We start from the raw sequence: 16294 nt of genomic DNA, 5'->3' as shown, positions 1-16294 counted from the left end.
TAAGTTGGATTCCTAGGTATTTTATTCTCTTTGAAGCAATTGTGAATGGAAGTTCATTCCTGATTTGGCTCTCTGTTTGTCTGTTACTGGTGTATAAGAATGCTTGTGATTTTTGCACATTAATTTTGTATCCTGAGACTTTGCTGAAGTTGCTTATCAGCTTAAGGAGATTTTGGGCTGAGACAATGGGGTTTTCTAAATATACAATCATGTCATCTGCAAACAGGGACAGTTTGACTTCTTCTTTTCCTAACTGAATACCCTTGATTTCTTTCTCTTGCCTAATTGCCCTAGCCAGAACTTCCAACCCTATGTTGAATAGGAGTGGTGAGAGAGGGCATCCCTGTCTTGTGCCAGTTTTCAAAGGGAATTTTTCCAGTTTTTGCCCATTCAGTATGATATTGGCTGTGGGTTTGTCATAAATAGCTCTTATTATTTTGAGGTACGTTCCATCAATACCGAATTTATTGAGCGTTTTTAGCATGAAGGGCTGTTGAATTTTGTCAAAAGCCTTTTCTGCATCTATTGAGATAATCATGTGGTTCTTGTCTTTGGTTCTGTTTATATGCTGGATTATGTTTATTGATTTGTGAATGTTGAACCAGCCTTGCATCCCAGGGATGAAGCCCACTTGATCATGGTGGATAAGCTTTTTGATGTGTTGCTGAATCCAGTTTGCCAGTATTTTATTGAGGATTTTTGCATCGATGTTCATCAGGGATATTGGTCTAAAATTCTCTTTTTTTGTTGTGTCTCTGCCAGGCTTTGGTATCAGGATGATGTTGGCCTCATCAAATGAGTTAGGGAGGATTCCCTCTTTTTCTATTGATTGGAATAGTTTCAGAAGGAATGGTACCAACTCCTCCTTGTACCTCTGGTAGAATTCAGCTGTGAATCCATCTGGTCCTGGACTTTTTTTGGTTGGTAGGCTATTAATTATTGCCTCAATTTCAGAGCCTGCTATTGGTCTATTCAGGGATTCAACTTCTTCCTGGTTTAGTCTTGGAAGAGTGAAAGTGTCCAGGAAATTATCCATTTCTTCTAGATTTTCCAGTTTATTTGCGTAGAGGTGTTTATAGTATTCTCTGATGGTAGTTTGTATTTCATATACATCTTAAACACATAGCCTGAGGGTTATTTTATACATTATTTAAAAAAAAAAAACTTTTGTACATGAAACAGAGTTTTGATCGTGATTAATCACATGAGGGCAGGTGTGGAATATCTCACTTAGGACATCATATTGCCACTCAAAGAGTTTTAAATTTTGGATTTTGGGTTTTTGGACTAGGGATGCTCGACTTGTACATGTACTAATGTATTACTATACTATAACATTGTTAGCTGATTTTGCTATATCTTCACCTATTCTGGCAGTCACTTCCGTACTGTCATGTATTTTTAGGTTTGTATGTTTTGTCTTCACCGTTAGAGGGGAGACGCCATAACTTATACTTCTTTTTGTCATCCTTCCCCAGTGCCTAACACCATACTGACACAATGCACCCTGTGAATACTAATCAAATGAAGAAGATATTTCAATATTCTAGCTCTATAGGAGACTTTTGAGTTTTCCCTTGGAATCTTTTAAAAAGGCTAACAATTCATCGGAGGGGATTACCGCAGGCATGTATAAATCCATAAGCTCTAAAATCTTTCTCTCAGTCTCAATTTTTGTATCCACCAGGGGTCTGAGCCAGAAACCTAAAAGTCATACTTGAATCCTCTCTGTTCTTCGCTGACAACATTCAATCTTTAAGTCTTGTCATTTCTATGTCCCAAATACCTCTCAACTTGGTTCCTCTCTCTCCATCTCCTCGGCAACTCTTTTTAGTTCAGGCCATTCTAATTTCTTTCATGGATCATTGAAACAGTCTCCTAACTATTCTTATTTCTAGTCTTGCTTCTGTCCAATGTATTTTGTACTCTTGATCCAGAGTTGATTTGTTTTTTTCAAAAACATAAATCTGATCATGGCACTCCTCTTCTTAAAATGGGTCTTTCAATGCCTCTTGATGAATTTCAAATTCTCTCACTTGTCATGTAAGGTTTTCCATGATCTTCTAATCTTTTCATGATGATTTCTCCTTACTACTCCTTTCGCACAGTATGCTTCGGTCACATTTAATTATTTACAGTTCTTGAAACTTATGCCGCCTTATACTTTTTATTTAGCCTAAAACATTCTTATTTCTGCTTTGCTTGACTAATTTCTGTTTCTCCTTTAGGCTTCATCTTGGATGATCATATCTTCTGGGAAGTCTTGCAGATCTCTCCAAAACTGTTCATCCATAGGACCTTCTGCTTGCCTTTATATGATGAGGTAGTATGGCATATTGACTTGTCAGAATGGCCTAGGTTTTAGTATCTGCTCTGCTACTTATTAGAGGAGTGACCTTGGGCGAGTTACATAAGAATAATAGTACTTTTCCTGTGCTATTAGGATCAAAATCTTTTAGCATAACCCTTAGAATATAGTATGTGCTTAATAAATGCTAGCTACCATTGATACTGCTTCACTTAATAGAGACCACCTCCCAGGGTCTAAAGTAAACCATTCAACTGTAAGGTCTGAGAAACAAGTTTCTTCTCCTTTGTAGCGTACACCATTTAAAAATGAATGAAAGGAATCTTATCTTTTGAGTGACAAATAGAGTTAAATGAGTCTTAATACCACTGGAATTTTCATTTAGGTTATTTTTGAAAATGTTCAGTGAAACTGAGTGAGAATACATTTGAATAACATTTTCTGAAGGTATAATTATTATATTTAACTCATATTTTGAGGGACTCTCATCATCATATCTCCCATTATGGAGACATTTAAATAAGAAGGGAATTCTTTTTTTCTTATGCAGGGGTACTAGAATACTTCACTGAGTTGATTGCCTTGGTGCATTTCCTGGCTTGTCTGTTCCTTAAAACATGATTTTCCTGCCCTTAAGTAAATCCACAGAGGGTCTGTCGACTGAGTCTTTAGAGTCCATTTGGTTGATCAATATTCAGAGAATGCCTGTACCTGAGTCGAGGATGTTTGTCTTACTTTAAGAGATCTAAAACGGAAGGGATTTTTTTTTTTTTAAAGGATGCGCTCTGATTGCTAAAAGTTAAGGACATATTCCCAGTGTGCTAGTTATTTTCAATATCCAGGTAAAAAGTAACTTTAATGGTGACACTGAATTGCTAAAATTATCTTATGCTTTCAGCCTTCTGAAGACCACATCATTATAAGTCTTTTGATTGTTTATCATCCAACATTTCTTTTCTAAGTATAATTATGTGGTTTGATGCTAGAGAATAGGAGGCCTATTGGCACACACACGTAGCATTGTTACCTTTCTAAAGTAATTAATAGATTCTTATTATTTTACAATAGTTCATTATTAATCCATCATCAATAATGGGATTAGTAATATTGGAATAGGACAAACTTGCTAATCAGTGGAATATTCCTAGAGTTCTTGTACTCAGGAATTTCTCCTATATTCATCCTCTTTCCCAGTTTATTTTCAATTTGAACATAATATTTGGCACAGATATGAAGAGTCCTGATGCAGATTTTTTTTTCTCTCTCTGTTGCTCTTTCTCACTGGTTTAGAACAGGCAATTTAGGTTTTATTCACGGTTTTGAAATCAGCAAGGGGCAAGCAGTGAGCCCCTTATCACCATGGTGAGGGTATAGTTCTTTGAAGTTATTCCTATTCAAGCCCATGTCTTACAATCCTAGTGAAGGGGAGCAAACCTCCAGAGATCCGCATTCAAATTATCCAGATGCCAGGGTTCAGGCCCAGTCCTGCACTCAGGTGCAAGGTAAAAGACTTCCCCCTACAGAGATGAGGGTTATAGAGAGTTCTGGAATAAAATCTCTGGAATAACCACCTGATAGCCCCTTCATCCACTTCTTCAGCTTCACCACAGGCTATATATAAAACTTATCAAATGTAGCTCTTTAAAAATATGTGCTAATTTGCTATGTCCTTGAGAAGGACATGGTTGCCTTGTAGAAGCTTTCTTTTCATGCACAAAGAAGAAAGAAGTCTTACCTCATTTCCTAAAACATCAAGCTCTAATATAGAAGCCCAAATCATCCAGTTTTATTTTGACTGTGGCTCGCCAGATCTAGGGAAATGGATTTACTAAATAACTGCTAACAAGATCACCTAGATCAAATATTCTGGAGGAAAGAATAGTGAAAAAGGTTGAATATTGATTTTTCCCTAGGAGCAAATAATTATAAGGGCAAAAGCATGGATTCCGCTCCTCTATCAGAACTTGACTACTGAAGCGAAGTGAGCTTTATTCAGGCACATTTCTACGCTTGTCCATTTTTAAATCTGCACTATCTCTGATATGCCAATAGGTGGCACTATAAGATAAGGAAGATGAATTAGCAGTCAAAGAACAACAAAATTATTATGGAAAATAACCCAAGCAAAGAAAATACAGAAATTTAAAAAAAAGAATGGTGCATTGTAATCTTATTTTTTTAGCAATACAAGGGAAAAATATTTTTTCCAGGGAAAAAGTCCAACATATGAGGGCATGTACGTTTTCCTTCAAAAATTAACGTAGTACTAGTCAGTACTGAAATCCTCTGTACTGTGTCGTTTAACTTTATAACCAGGATTATTGTATTTACAGCTCTGTTTGGAATTTTAGCAACTTGAAACACGTTGAGCTTTCAAGATGTGTAACTATCAAATGAATATACGTGCACATGTGCACGTGCACACACACACACACACACACACACACACACACACACGAGTCAAAGATGACCTTGGCAGCTTTGATATCGAAAGAAATGACTTAGAAGCTAAAAGATACAGGTAGGAAATTGTTTAACTTATTCATCCATTTCAGTAGGATATCTTTACTTTTCTTTATAATTCTCGATATAAGTTTTTCTACAGTCAGATGTGTCCCCATTTGTTAGGTTCATGAAAAAGTGCATGCAGTTTTTGCCATTATTTTCAATATATTTTACATCATCTTTCCTTCTCCATGAATTTCTTATTCACTTGTAATCCTCCTTTAACCAGTCAGCTTTATGGAGGAGATTCAGGCTAATTCACAGAAATATGTAATCAATAAGATGGAATGGGATACATAGTCTTGAAATTTGTTTCTTGCTCATATTCTTAGTAGTAATGCCATTTAATTGAAAAGAATCCGAACAAAACATAGTTCATGCTGCAGATGCATACAACTGGCTATTAACACTAAAAAAACCAAAAAACGAAAAAAACCTCTTTCATAAGGAATACTGATGGAAATGTAGCCTTAGCTTAAAAACCACTTTGCAATTATTTTGGTTCTATAATCTTGAGGCTATAACAGAGTCCCCCTTTTTTGCTATGACTTTTGAAATAGCTCCTGTTCTTTTTTTTCTGCTGTGTCTGGAAAAATTGGCATGAGAGGAAAAAAAGTTAAAACAACTTAAATAATTAACTGTTCAACCTTCTTAAATGTCTAAAGATACACTCATTCTATTTCTTTATATGAAGGCATTGTTAAAAGGGAACATTCCATTCAGTTTTGAAATGACACATCAGAATGTTAAGACTCCCTATGTTTTTATATTCTCTATCTTTTTCTTTTCCTTCTTTTTTTTTTCTTCTTTTTCTTTTTATTTTTTGAGACGGAGTCTCGCTCTATTGCCCAGGCTGGAGTGCTGTGGTGTGATCTTGGCTCACCACAACCTCTGCCTCCCGGGTTCAAGTGATTCTCCTATTCTCCTGCCTCAGTCTCCCGAGTAGCTGGGACTACAGGAGCATGCCACCATGGCTGGCTAATTTTTGTATTTTTAGTAGAGATGGGGTTTCACTATGTTGGCCAGGCTGGTCTCGAACTCCTGACCTCGTGATCCACCCGCCTCGGCCTCCCAAAGTGCTGGGTATATTCCCCATCTTACAGGCCATAAATATTGGGAAATTAAAAGCAGAATTGAGATAGGTTGGAGTAACTATTTTTGTTGGTTTCCTTCATCTTCTGGTACCAATTCCCAGGGATAAGATTCAATTTTGGGAGCCAGAAAGAACAAAAGAAGTATCTAGTGTATAAATGGCTTCCCTTTAACAACTCCTTCCACATATGTGCTAATGCAAGTAGCTCTTTGAGGGCAGGTGCTATTTTTGATTTTGTTTTGTTTTGTGTTTAGTGTTTGGGTTTTTTTTTTTTTTCATTTCTTTCTTTTCTTTTCTAAAGTTCTGTATTCTCAGCATCTAACACAATGCCTGGAGCATAAAAGTAGCTCAGTAAATGCCTGATGAATTAATGGGTAAATACATGAAAAAATAGTCCACTCCGCCATCAAATCTATTTTTCTCTTGAGAAGAGAAAATGTACAAGTGGTCCATTGCTAGTTGAGGCAGAACAAAATAAACTTACTTTGTGCACAATAGACATTTATGGAACACATGTCACCCCCAAACATACTCAAAAATAGAAATGGGGAATTTGGTCAAATTGATCTTTGCCACTCCACCTTTCCTATCAATACTCATTTCTCTTCACCTGGAAAACAAATTAGCATAGTGGGAAGGTGCATGGGCTTTGTGACCAAATGGGCCTTGGTTGGATTCTAATCCTGGATTGGCCACTTACTACCTTATACGCTTGAGTAAGTCACTTATCTCTGACTTTTAGTTTCTTAATTGGTAAAATAGAATTTTGATACTTAGAGCTTTTCCAAAAGGACTCAATGAACCTAAATACCTACTATAGTACCTGGCATACAGACGTTCAATAAATGATGTTTCTTTCCTGCACTTGCTGTTACTTTCCTTTCAAATAGCTTCATGAAGGAAGTATTATTATTATTACATTATATCTGGGGAAGTGGAGGCTCAACCAGGTTAAGTGACTTGGTCAGCTATATAAAGGTAAAAGATGGAAGAAACTGGATTCCAGCCTTGTCAATCCAGACTCTAGGCTTCTAACTACTACACTATATGAACTAGGGATTTTATTTTGCCTTAGCATTAGGGGAAAAAAAGCATGGCTTATTTGTTGCCATGGTATCTTTTAAATTTCACGCACATGTGCACACATGCATGCAATAAAGGAAACAATGGTTAAAGGTGCAAGTGGTAGAGTCTCGTATCACACTATGTTTAAATAGTGGATGTTATTTATTAGCTGTGGACTTAGCTAAGTTACTGCACCTCTATACCCTTAGCTATAAAATAGAGGACATTAACTCTTCTCATATGAAGGGCAGATTTCAGGATTCTATAAAACTTATGCAAGGCGATGTTCCTTGTACATAGTATTTAATAGATGTTTTAAGTATCATGATTATTATTGGGAACAAAAATGTGAATAACAGCAGGTAGATAGCCAGAAAAAAAAAATCTCAGTTATTTTCTAAAGAAAGCATATGTTTTTAAATGAATAATATAACATAATTTAATACATTTAACTTCACAAATTATTCTTAAAAAGCCCTCCAACAGGCCGGGTGCGGTGGCTCACGCCTGTAATCCCAACACTTTGGGAGGCCGAGGTGGGCAGATCACGAGGTCAGGAGATTGAGACCATCCCGGATAACATGGTGAAACCCTGTCTCTACTAAATAAAAATACAAAAAAATTTAGCCGGGCGTGGTGGTGGGCGCCTGTAGTCCCAGCTACTTGGGAGGCTGAGGCAGGAGAATGGCATGAACCCAGGAGGTGGAGTCTGCAGTGAGCCGAGATCGTGCCGCTGCACTCCAGCCTAGGTGACAGAAAGAGTGAAACTCTATCTCAAAAAAAAAAGCCCTCCAACAATTTTCTCCCCACTCTGTTAAGCAACTACCAACCTAGTCTGAGTTATTGGAAATTCAGACTAAGTTAGAATATCATTAATGTTTTCTAGTTTGATTCTATTGCAAACATCTTTTAACCCAGTAACTTAATGCACATTTCTTGCATAAATTTAATGGAGACAGACTTATGTAAACTAAAATTACATCACATTTGTTTACTGGAGTGTAAGGTAGCCATTAGGCAAACCAGTCTAATTTAGAGAAGGTTGAAAAATCCAAAGTTTACAACTAGGAATACATGTGAGTCAGCAAATGTAGAGGCTGCCTACTAAAGGGAAGATGCTTTAGAAATAACTTTCAATATTGATCTTAAACATCATGAAAGATCTGTTTAAGAATACTTAAGCTTCTGGCTGATTATTAGAAAAAAAAGTAACAGAACATTAAAAAATAAACACAATCATTTAGTGAATATCATTTTGGGCTATGAATATTTATATTAATGGTTATCTGAAAGACAACACTAGTAAGCTCCAAAAGAATAAATATATAGGGCAAACTTTTGGGCTGTCCAAATGATTTTATATTGTAATTTCATTATAATATTATACGCTTCCAGAAATTACAGTTCTAGTCAGAAAGCCTAGAGGTAGGCATCTAGAAGCATCTTTATCAATAATAAATTAGTGAGTTAAAAGAACAATTTTTGTACACTTAATAGGGCAATTGTGAGGATTATTATAATATCTAAGTTAAAACAGCATATGTGTAAACTAAGTGGGTTAGAGTTAAATGTTCAAGACAGAGAAGGAGTGTTTGATGGGAGACTCACTTCTCTTGGCCAAGTTCTATATTAAATAACTGACTGTTTTATTTATAAGGCAGAAGGTGAAAGATTTAAAACTCCAAGAAACAGATGTAAGTGAAATGATTTTTTTCAAAGAAGGCACTTGAGCTTTCTACTCAAGATAATAATAAATATTAATCAGGTTATCTCTGTTTGAGTTTCTCAGTTTTCTCCTAGTAATTTATCTTTATTTGAATTGCTTCACAAGTTCAAACACTGAAGATACCCCCACTGTACTCCACCCTCTCATTTTAGGTTGGAATATCATCTGTGGACACAACCTAGCACTGCTTTCCAGAGAGTAAGGTCATCTGCTTTCCTTTTTTTTTTTTTTTTTTTTGCTTGAGTGAATTGGCAATGATATTAGGTACTAATAGCACCCTCTTTCTCACTTGGTGTACAGAACTGTGGGCTTCCTATTGTCTCTAAAGAACATTACAAAGTAGAAAGTAGGCAGAGTTCTCAGAACCTAGAACAAGTTATTAAGATTTTGAATACCATGTTATGTTTATTGCTTTCATGGTTGTAATATTAAATTATCAATTGTGAGTGAAATAGCCTATGTACCAAGCCCCCTTAACTGACATTTTATCAAGTCCATCTACTTTCCCAGATAAAGAAAGGATTACCACATGGCAAATTACCATAAAACCATGGTATATAAGGTAATATTTCCCAAATGTCCCTTGGCACAGAAGGGCTATTGACAGATGTTTGCTGCCTTATGACAGAAGAATAGAGCTGTGAAAAGTTGAACAACTGTTTTGTTTTTTATCTCCCTGCATCTTTATCTTAAATTAGACATTTTACTCACATCAATAAAGCACCAATACTATGAACCAGCTTCAGAAACTGCAAAGCTTTTGTAACATAGAAGCTTTCTTAGTAATGACAGTTGTCAAAAATAAGATTTTTAGCTTGGCATGGAGCCTTGTGCATGTAATCCTAGCTTCTTGGGAGGCTGAGGTGGGAGGATTGCTTGAAGCCAGTAGTTCAAGACCAGACCAGGCAACATGGAAAGACTCTCTCTTTAAAAAATAAAATAAAATAAAATAAAATAAAATAAAATAAACATTTTACCTCTGAAGTAGCATGTTTATGAACCCAATGGAGATATTTATAGTCAACTTATTATATTCCTTTTACTTATATATAGTCAATTTATTATATTCCTTTTATTTACATATACACAATGAGAATTATTTTTACCCATGTAAATAATATGTCTTTTAGCCAAAGTTGGTTTGTTGATGGTATAGCTGTTCTTGTCTAGGAGAATCTCCAATTTTTATTGGCCACATGGTGTAACTAATTTCATGGGAGACAAATAATGACTAGGAAAAAGTCAAGATATTTTTTTACATATGTAAAAATGCTAGAATTGTGTCTGGAGTTGGTTCCTTCCAGCGGGTTCGTGGTCTTGCTGACTTCAAGAATGGGACCACAGAACTTCGTGGTGTTACAGTTCTTAAAGATGGCAACCTAAAGAGTGAGCAGCAGCAAGATTTATTGTGAAGAGCGAAAGAACAAAGCTTCCATAGCATGGAAGGAGACCTGAGCAGGCTGCCGCTGCTGGCTGGGGTGGCCAGCTTTTATTCCCTTACTTGTCCCTACCCACATCCTGCTGATTGGTCCATTTTACAGAGTACTGATTGGTCCATTTTACAGAGCACTAATTGGTCCATTTTACAGAGTGTTGATTGGTCCTCTAGCTAGCCACAGAGTGCTGATTGGTGTGTTTTTACAGAGCACTGATTGCTGCATTTTAAAAACCTCTAGCTAGTCACAGAGTGCTGATTGGTGTGTTTTACAATTCTAGCTACAGAGTGCTGATTGGTGAATTTTACAATCCTCTTGTAAGACAGAAAAGTTCTTCAAGTCCCCACCTGACCCAGAAGTCCAGCTGGCTTCCCCTCTCAGAATTAGAGAACGTTAGTGCTACTATCAGGACTTACCCATGTGTCCTAGCTCCCACTGGATGTACCTCTTTCTGTCCCTCACTAAAATATATTTCTTACCATGAATATGTATTTGTACCATGAACTTCTCCATCCAATTCTATGACTGTTTTTGTTAAAGAATGGGGAGCCAGCTTCTATCAATTCATCTATTCGAGAACTCCATTATGCCATCCATCATGTTATACACCTGAACCAGAAAAAGGCCAATCCCTATTTGCCTTAGTGGTAAATGGCTAGGGAACATGGGTGTATTAGTCCGTATTCACACTGCTGATAAAGACATACCAGAGACTGGGAAGATAAAGAGATTTAGTTGGACTTACAGTTGCACATGTCTGGGGAGGCCTCAGAATCATGGCAGAGGGTGAAAGGCACTTATTACATGGTGACAGCAAGAGAGAATGAGGAAAGGGCAAAAACAGAAACCCCTGATATACCCATCTGAACTTGTGAGACTTATTCACTATCATGAGAATAGCACAGAAAGATCGGCCCCCATGATTCAATAACCTTCCCCTGGGTCCCTCCCACAACACGTGGAAATTCTGGGAGATATAATTCAAGTTGAGATTTGAATGGGGACACAGCCAAACCATATCAATAGGGGAAGTGGTAAAAGAGCAGAAGAAAGTGATGACAGTGTGACATGTAGAGGGAGACAAAGAATTGTTAATAAGACTTGGGTCAAATTTTACATAGTTTATGTTAAAGGGGAATGATACATTTTCTAAACTTCTATGGATTCCATGAGGAGAGAATGTTTCCAGCACATCCCTGGAAGCTCTACACTCTTTTAATCACTCTGTCCCAGGAAAGGTGGAATTACTTATGTGATTGATAAACAACTGACAGGCTTGGCTCAGCCCCATTTTTGTCCATTTTGAGAATAGGGCTGCCTATAGGGAGACATATTGTTCTCTGCCTCCAACAGGGAAGGAGGCCTGTCTTGGTTCAGTGCTTCTATGAATCAGTGAGTTATAGTGTCTGATTCCAGAATTTGGTTTTAACAAGTTCACCTGATTAACAGAAATAAAGCTACTCCCTTCAGCTTATACTTCATCAATAATGAAGGTTATATTTTTGGTTCTCTACCTCCCGCTCCTTTGTTTTATTTTTTAATCATTCAGAACCTGGGTAGGGAACCCACCCAGAGACCTCAAGACTATGCTAGAAAATAGGATGAAAAATTTGAGTGAGGAACAAATTTTATAGTTGCCTTTACAATCACTACTCAAAAATGATCTATTTATATATTTCAAAATAGCTTGAAGAGAGGATTTTAAATATTCTTGCCATAAAGAAACAATGAATGTTTTAGATGATGGAAGTACTAAATATACTGATTTGACCACTACACATTGTATATATGTATCAAAACATGGAGAAAGTAAAACTATTATGCACTGCTGAGGGACATATAAAATGCTACAATCACTTGAGAAACAGTTTGGTAGTTTCTTGAAAAGTTAAACATGTACTTAAAATATGACATGGCCCTTCCATCCTGAAATAGTTACCCAGAAGGAATTGAAGCACATGCCCAAACCAATAATTGTACACAAATGTTAATGAGAGCTTTATTCTGAAACATCCCACTGAGACAAAGAGGCATGAAGAAACCCAGAAGGGTGTTGACAATGTCCAATATCTTGTCTATGGGGTGGTGAAAACAAGGGTGGACATCTATCAAAACTCATCAGATCACACACACTTACATATATGCAGTTTCTGGTAGATAAAATATGTTACAATGAAATTGTTAAAGTAGATATTTCAGCATAAAATTTTCTATGATAAAAATTATCTATTGAGTGCAATGTCCACTATTAGGGTGATAGGTACCCAAAAAGCCCAGAATTCACCACTATACAATTTATCCTTATAACAAAACACCAGTTGTACCCCTAAATCTATTGAAATAAAAATTCTAAAAGAACAAATTCCAAATTTAGCCTTACTATTTAGAAAAATATCTGAAAAATACAGTCTCCTATAGATAAAATACTCAGACCATTCAAATAAATGTTGATACTGGAATTCTGGTCACTATGAAATTATAATTTGAACTTTGACTTGTGTAGAAATTTTACATATTTTCACAGGTAAATAACATACAATAAGGATACATTTGGTTGAAAAACATCATGCCATTGATCACTGATATTCTCAGGCTTCGTTATGTAAAAGATTAAATCATTCTAATATTGAAGGGATATTTAATGTTTAATGGAGATAATTTTGAATAATAATGTTTGCAACACTGCAGTTTATAAACAAATACAGTCTTCCAAATTCTGTAAAAATAAACATATGTTATAGAATATATTTGAGGGAGTGATATTTAGAAATGAAATAATTTCATAGATGTACTTAAATTTCTGAAGGATTGAAACTCATTTTTAATTGTGATAATAATTGAGAAAACATTTTTCTTCTATGTGACAAGATGTGAGCAACACAATTTGATACTCTTAGAAACTGTCAACAAAGTGATGTTAAGTCATTCAGTGGTGACCATTGTAGAAATGGACTGATAGGCAGAGAAATCAGATAAAGAGAAATTTTACCACATTAATCATCAACTAAAATGGGGAAATGTTTTCATTAAAACTTAAGTCAATATCCATTTCTACCCATTCATCAGTTACCCCTGTTAAGGCTCTTCAAATTAATAGATGATTCAAGAAAATAGTCTCATGCCTAAAATGTTACCTACAGTGGCTCACATAGGGATTTAAAAATCCTTGTGAAATACTTTACAAATATCCATATTTGTAGTATAAGAATACACTACAAATAATATAGTGCTAGGCTTAGTTGCCTTTTGGGTGGTGCCTGATGAACAATGGCAATATTCTAATGGTACTATCCAAGGAATAGCTTTGACACACAGCATGTCTATTTCACCATCTCATCTCTATAATTATCTTCTCAAACTTAGCTGACATATATTAATTCATGATATAGAGAGCAGTGAACAAGAAATCAAGAGAACTTGATTTTAGTCTTGGTTATGTTATTATTGAGTTCTATAATCTCAGGCCAACTACTTAAGATCTTTGAAATTGTTTCCATATATATATATAAAATATGGGAGCTGAGTTCTTTAAGATTCTTTTCCATTTTGAGCATGCTAATCTATGATTTTGCTCACTGTGAGACACAGTGAATATAAACATGGAGACAAAATTATACGATTTAATTATTGATAAAAGTGGCCCATGGGAATTTGGAGACACATATCTTCTACTTGTGTCAGATTAATTTCATGTCATTAAAACTGGGTCTGCACAAAAGATGCAATATCTCTATATGGCTGTATTTCTATCCAGGCCATTTTACAAGCATAGCATTTGGGGAATGCCCAGTAACTCCTAAAATGAGTCATTATTTATTTTAAATTTTATCCATAGCATTTCACTTATATCTTGTTCAAATGGCAATTAAAATACCCTGTTGGTGGCAGCAATAGTTTAATTTTCCCTTTCAGAAAAAGAAAGTAAGCAAAATATTTATAGGTAATTAGTTGGAAAAACCTATTAACCACATAGTAAAAAAGTTTTCCTTCTCCAACATGTTGAAACACATTTTAAACTGTGAGCTTTAGCAAGTAATAAAATAAATTCCATTTTGTACATGCTGCAAACAATAGTATAACCATTTACATATCTCTTCTAGCTCCAGAGTGTAAACATACTGGTGAACCTTTCAAAGATGCAGAGTTGCTAAAGTTCTTTCTTTCCTGGTTAGCTCTTTTGTTCTGGTCTCTAAATAGTTGGGTACTTTTAAATAAGGTAGGTTTAAAAATGGAGACCACATACTGCTTTGAACAGTACTGGGAAGCCAGCTTAAGGGGCAAATGTTTGAATTCAGCAACTCTCACATTTCCTTTGATCTTTTCCTCTTGCGTTTGTTTACACTGACTATGGTTCTTTAGCTCTTGAGTAGCCTAAATATCCTTACTTATGGACAGAGCTACCTGATGATAACCTGCATCCCTTTTGGCAATGCACACATAGTTTACATATTCTTCTATGTATGTAATTCTGGTTTATGTCTTATCTTTAGGTATTGGATATTGGTAATGAAATTGTGGGTCTGAGGCAAAGACATGCAATGAATGTGCCACTGGTGTTTAGGAAAATGGGTCACAGATGAGCCAGGACATCATTTCCCTTGATCCTGGTCATGGGGTAAGTGGGTAGTGCCTGAGGCAGTCAGAGCCATAGAAGTCCGCGGAACAACCAGAGCCCCTGTTCCTTGTTAAGAGCAGTCTTATATACAGACTTAAGTGTGCTTTACTAATATTATCACTTTCTATAAATGGAAAAGCAATGATCTTGGCTCTTGCTACCCAAAGTGTAGCACTCAACAACCAGCATCATCATCATTTGGGGGCATGTGAAAAATGCAGAACTTAATTTCCCATATAATGAATCAGAATCTGTATTTTCACAGTTTTCCCCAGTTGATTCATATGCACATTACAGTTTGAGAATCTCTGGATTAAGCAATATCCTTGGTGCCCAGATGGTTTCCAACCTTATCTGCACTTCAGAAACAACTAGAGTGATTTAAAAAAATCTTGATGTCCAGAATACACCATAAACTAGAATCTCTAAGACTCGGTCTGAGACACGGTGCTTGTAAGACTTCACCCAGTGATTCCCATGTACAACCAATGTTGAACACCGCTGATCTAGCAGCTTGTCCATTTCTAATAGGTAGGTACTGCATGTCACAAGATACCAAGAATCCGAAAAGAGGTATAAAATTATAATCAGCTGCTCAAGGTTGCTTGTACAATTCTAATACGCGTGGGTCAGTGTTTGATGAGGCCGATGAATTTGGAAGAAATTGTGTACTGTGGAGATAGACATAACTCATATAAGCCTTTGTAAATGTTTACAACTTTTACTTGGGTTTTAAGTGTCATTGTCAATAAAATAATTCAAGGTTCTAACCCTAGACAAGAAACTGTGTCTCTTTTTTCTAATTATATCACCCTTGGGACCATGGCTACTGGTGCCCTGGTGTGAGTTCCAGAGTAACATCCTTAACCAATGTTAGGTCTAAATACTTTATGTTTCTCTCAATCAACTTAGGTTACCCCTTGCTTTTTTGCTTTACTTTGTGTCTACCATTAAATTTTTAAAAGCTGTAACCCATTTTTTTCTTGGAAAACTGTCACAAAAAAAATGTTATTTTTATAGCCACAACTGAGAGATTTTATTAAACTATTTATGTATGTAAAAGACTGTCAGAAAGAAAAACCATAACAAAGTAAAATAAAAAATACTGAAAGCCATGGAAATGGGAAGAATAGGGATATTTTTTTTCATTCTGGTTTTAGGATGCTTTTATGAAAATTTTATAATAACTCTTGGGAACTATACCAAAAGTTCGTGGCATCCTGGTTTCTTCTGTTACCACCACCAGAGATTTAAGGAGGTGTTGTTTTAGAGTTATGACTTTAGGGACTCAGCTTTGGCTCCTTTTTGTTTGTATCTCACAGTAGTGACTTAGCACTCATACCAGCTGCTGATCATGTAAAGTATTTGTATAAAGTTTCCAGTGCTGCTGTAACAAATTATCACAAACTCCATGGCTTAAAATAAAGGGAATTTATTCTCTCATAGTTCTGGAGACCAAAAGTCCAAACTCAGTATCACTGGGCCGAAAGTAAGGTGTGAGCAGGTGAGGGCCACACTCTTTCTACAGGATCTAGAGGGGTTATAT

The sequence above is a fragment of the Macaca fascicularis genome, chromosome X (assembly GCF_037993035.2).
Source record: "Macaca fascicularis isolate 582-1 chromosome X, T2T-MFA8v1.1".
Lineage (NCBI taxonomy): Eukaryota > Metazoa > Chordata > Mammalia > Primates > Cercopithecidae > Macaca > Macaca fascicularis.
The sequence above is the reverse complement of the archived record's forward strand: the minus strand, read 5'-3'. Positions refer to the sequence as shown.